Source organism: Sciurus carolinensis, chromosome 10 (assembly GCF_902686445.1).
Source record: "Sciurus carolinensis chromosome 10, mSciCar1.2, whole genome shotgun sequence".
NCBI lineage: Eukaryota > Metazoa > Chordata > Mammalia > Rodentia > Sciuridae > Sciurus > Sciurus carolinensis.
In genome coordinates, this window is record NC_062222.1 from 71,715,793 (window position 1) to 71,720,832 (window position 5,040).

At 37.3% G+C, this 5,040-nt stretch overlaps 1 pseudogene; it reads left to right on the top strand.

Moving 5' to 3' along the window:
- Nucleotides 1–3,544: 3,544 nt before the first annotated feature.
- LOC124995096 (cysteine-rich PDZ-binding protein-like) lies at nt 3,545–4,006 on the top strand (annotated as a pseudogene).
- Nucleotides 4,007–5,040: the final 1,034 nt, after the last annotated feature.

Sequence of the window (5,040 nt, forward strand, 5' to 3'; positions counted from 1 at the left end):
TTTTAGTTTGAATCTATCCCAGTTGTTGATTCTTGCTTTTATTTCTTGTGCTATGGGAGTCCTGTTGAGAAAGTCTGGTCCTAAGCCGACATGCTGAAGATCTGGACCTACTTTTTCTTCTATAAGATGCAGGGTCTCTGGTCTGATTCCGAGGTCCTTAATCCATTTTGAGTTTAGTTTCATGCATGGTGAGAGATATGGGTTTATTTTCATTTTGTTGCATATGGATTTCCAATTTTCCCAGCACCATTTATTGAAGAGGCTATCTTTTCTCCATTGCATATTTTTGGCCCCTTTGTCTAGTATGAGGAACTTATATTTATTTGGGTTTGTGTCCGTGTCCTCTATTCTGTACCATTGATCTACCTGTCTATTTTGGTACCAATACCATGCCATTTTTGTTACTATTGCTTTGTAGTACAGTTGAAGTTCAGGTATTGCAATACCCCCTGCTTCATTTTTCCTGCGAAGGATTGCTTTAGCAATTCTGGGTTTCTTATTCTTCCAGATGAATTTCATGATTGCTTGTTCTACTTCTGTAAGGTACATCGTTGGGATTTTAATTGGAATTGCATTGAATCTGTATAGCACTTTTGGTAGTATGGCCATTTTGACAATATTAATTCTGCCTATCCAGGAACATGGGAGATCTTTCCATCTTCTAAGGTGTTCTTGAATTTCTTTCTTTAGTGTTCTGTAGTTCTCATTGTAGAGGTCTTTCACCTCTTTTGTGAGATTGATTCCCAAGTATTTTATTTTTTTTGAGGCTTGAATAGGCATTATCTTAACCATTTGTTAGTGTGCCGTGCAGTGGCATCAAGTTCATTCACAAAGCTGGGCTGCCCTGGCCACCATCCAGCCACAGAGCTCCTCATCTGGCAAAATTAAAACTTGGTACCTGTTAATACACACACACACACACACAAAAAATAAAAAAATAAAAAAATAAAGAAAGAAAATGAAAAAAAAAAAAACTTCACACACTCATTTTTTTTCTGAACCACTTAAGCATACATTATCTTACTTTTCCCCCTTTAGATACTTCAGTATTTATTTCTTAAAAATGGGAATATTGTCCTATATAATAGAGTTCAGAAATCTAGTCCAGTTGCAATATTTTGTGTAATCTACCATTCATCTTTCAAATTTGCCAGTTGACCTAACAATGCTCTTTCTAGAATTTTCCCCTTCAGTACAAAATCAAGTCTACAATAAGAGTTGCATTTCGTTGTCTTGTCTTTCACCCCTTTAATCTGAATTGTTTTCACAGGCTTTGTCTCTTATGACAAGGAACAGCCATAATTGGGTTTTCCTGATGTTTCCAGGGGTTACAGTCAGGCTGTGCATTCTCCACAGGAATACCACTTAAGTGACAGGTTCTTCCAAGGTCTTTGCATCTGGAGGAAGTGGTGTCCAGCTGCTCCTCCTGTGACTGGTGATGTCACATTTTTTCACCAGACGGAGGAGTCATCTTATTTTTCCACTTTAAAATTACTGTTTTATTTTCTTCTTCTTTAAGAACATGCAATTAGTCTACTCCTTATCAAATTTTCTCTCTAGATTTCGAATCAATTAATGTTTCTTGTCTGATCCAGTCTCACTATCTTGGTTACAGATGTTCATTTTTACCTCCTGCCTTCCCTTCGCATTTACCAGTCTTCCCTCAACACTCTCCCGTCAGCATAAGCCCTCTGTTGTTCTTGTCTGTCTCGCTCATTTTCTCTCCATTAGTATAAACTCATGAATTCTTAATTTTTCTGTGATTTATAATTCATCATATTGGTGGTCAGATTGTTCCAGGTTGCCAGAAAGTGGCACTTGGTGTCCTTGAAACTTACTCCTTTCCTATTTTCATCCATTTTTAACACTTTCTTAATTAACGTGCTTTTGGGTTCATCTCATCCATCTGCCTCTGCCCAGGAATGAAGCACCACAACTTCCTAACTCAGTAGTACCTGCAGAAAGGCTGTGGAGTGGGGAGTGATTGGCAACCCTGGAGAGAGAAGATTGGGCCTTTCCTGACTTAAACAAAGGATAGTGGATAAATAAAGCAAGAATTTGGCAATCTGGTTTTGTTATTTTTAGAAAAACCAGGTTAGAGACCTAAATAATCCTGTGCCTTGTCAATAGAATTGAATAGTACCTTGAGGCATAGCCTCTGGAGTCAGATGACCTGGATTCAGATTTCAGCTCTATCATTTGCTAGCAGTATGTCCTTAGTAAAGGCCTTAGTTTCTTCCTCCATAAAATGAGATCACTTGTGGCATTAACATCATCAAGTAACACAAGGATTGCATTAAATCACCCATGTAATGCTGAGCAGAATCTGTAGTACATAGTAATTGCTCAGTAAGTCACAATTCTTATTGTCAATTGTATTTGTTGGATTATTGTTCTTTTTCATTCTTCTTGTTTTAAGTGAATGAAAAAATTAACACCCATCTTTTCAAGTTGAAAATCATTCTGTGGGTAGGGTTAATTTTTTCCACCTATACATGGAGCTGAAAAGACCATTTGGTGACATGACTTTTGTTTACAGGCATGATGGAAAGATTTCTAAGACACTGACAACCATTAAAATAACCCTAAAACGTGTTCAGAAAACAATAGTGAGAATGTTCACTAGGGGGAGCTATTACAACAAATTATGTGCTGCTCCTTTTAAAATACTACATAGTTTATTGTCTCTTTCCTGTCAAAACTGATATTATGTTGTACTTTATGACATAATTATTTATACTTATTTGTATATAAATATATGTGTACGAATATGACATCTGTGTCTTTAAAAGTAAATGTTAATATAATTTGGAGAGAACAAATATTTACTAAGCTTTAGAAACTGCTCTAGGGTCTCATTCTGTTTTGGCCAGAGGATTTCCTAGAAATTATAAGAGCTTAATAATCAGTAGAGTATATAGTTGGGTGAAGTTTATTGAACAGGCTAAATAGTGAAATGAAAGCAAGCCATTTAAAATAGTCGACAACGTTCCTGAGATAACTGCAGAAGGTAAAATAAAGACAAATGCAATTTTTATAGTCCCTTCAAGTACTGCTCCTCCAGGAAAAAGGGAAACTTAGTGGAAAAGCAATAGTTTTGGGTCAGATGTAATCTGGCAATTTGGGACTCAGCGTAGCACAGCATTAGGGGGAAAGATCCAGTCTGACAGCAGGGTGGTGTGGGTCTGGGACCCCCTTTCCTGCTGTTTTACCTCTTGCAATTCACTCAGCTTCTGTGACTGCCCTTCTAACAGTAGAGGGCTGGGTTCTGATACTCTGATGCTGAGAGTGAAAAGCATTAAATTGGTATAGTAAAGGGGTCATTTGCTTAACTTTTATTATCTTTTGTGCCACAGGCAGATATTCCTTGTTTTGGTACAGTCAAATCTCTCCTAACATCCAGAATCAGGGTACCATTTATTTATGTAAAACTTCCTAATATGTCATTCATTGTTATGTTTGTTCAATTTTAGGTTCTTTGTGGAGAGCAAGAAAATGATTTTTTAGGACTGGACTGAGATGTATGTGAAGGTACTGTGGATGGAAGGATGGTCTGGGAAGAATATGAAAAGAACCTTGGTGCTGTTATTTCTCCAGGTACATGGAAAGATGGCACAAGGGATACCACAGAAAGTGGCATAAGAAAGCCGAATGAAAATAAAGCTCCGACTTCAAAAAAAGCAAGATTTGATCCATATGGAAAGAATATGTTCTCCACTTGCAGATTGTTAAAGTTCTGTGCACCAACTGGGTTCTCATTACTGCCAGGGCTGTGCCTGCAAAAGGGGCATCTGTGCCATGCGTGGAAAAAGGTTTTGGATACCCCAAATTACAAGCAAACGTCTGTGTTGATGTATTGATGAAGTTTCTGTAATTTTACCTTCTGCTTTGTATTTTCAAAGCATAGTGTAGATGTTCAACTTAAAAATAACCTGTTTCATTTTAGCCAGGAAGGTTGATCAGTATTCATTCTTTTGCTCTCAACTAGTTCCGAATTTGCTTAAGTAGTGCAGGGCTCCAGAGGAGAGAAGGCTAGCTCTGAGTTGGTAATTGTTGAAGCTGAGTCCTGAATATATTAGTCTGATCATTATCTATTCTCTCTACTTTTGCATAGGTTTGAAATTTTTCATTATAAAAAGTTAAAAACAAATCACACACCAAAAAGCTCCCAAACCTGTCATTATTTAATAACTTTGAACTTAATGTGGACCTAGGAAGGCATCTTTTACCAGAGAAATTTGCAGTTCCAAGTCTTTCTTGATGATTGGGTCTGAATGTGTTAATCAATGCTGCCCTGTCATAGCCCCTGACATAGGAAAATGCTGAAATGTGATTTTTAAATCATAAAAATGTACCCATAGTAATGGCTCCATCGTTTGCATAATATTTAAATCAATTCATTGATTTCCAGTTGCCTGATACTCTTATTTCAGAAACAAAATAAACGATACATAGTTCAGTAAAGTTGAATCCATTTGGGTTCATTTGTGCTCAGAGTTGGAAGCCAATTAAGATCTGCTTCTTAGCTCTGTGTCTAGGGACAGGGCATCAGTCTCTTTGCAAGGCTTGGGTTTTTTTTCTTCCTTTTATTGTACAGTTGCTGACCATGTCCATGAAAAGAGATTAACAGCAACATAAATCTATATCCTGCCTGGGTTCTTTGTATATTTGCATACACAAAAGTATTAATATAGTCAACATCTATAAGCATTTTAAAAACATTTCCATAAAACAAAAATCCCAAATGCACTGGAAAACAAGACTCCTTGACTCCACATTCCTCTTTCCTTATTTTTTATCCCCTTTTCCAGCAAAAGTCCTCAGAATCACCTCTACTTGCTGTCACTGGGTCCTTTCTGCACACTCTTTCCTGAATTCACTTCATGCAGACTTTTCCCAACACCATCACCCTGTTCTGGTCAAGATCATAATGGCTTTCTCTTTGCCAAATGCAAGTGTCAATTCTTAACCCTCATCTAACTTGACTCACCAGCAGCAGTTGACGTGGTTGATCACATTAAGCTCTCAGGCACACTCCTA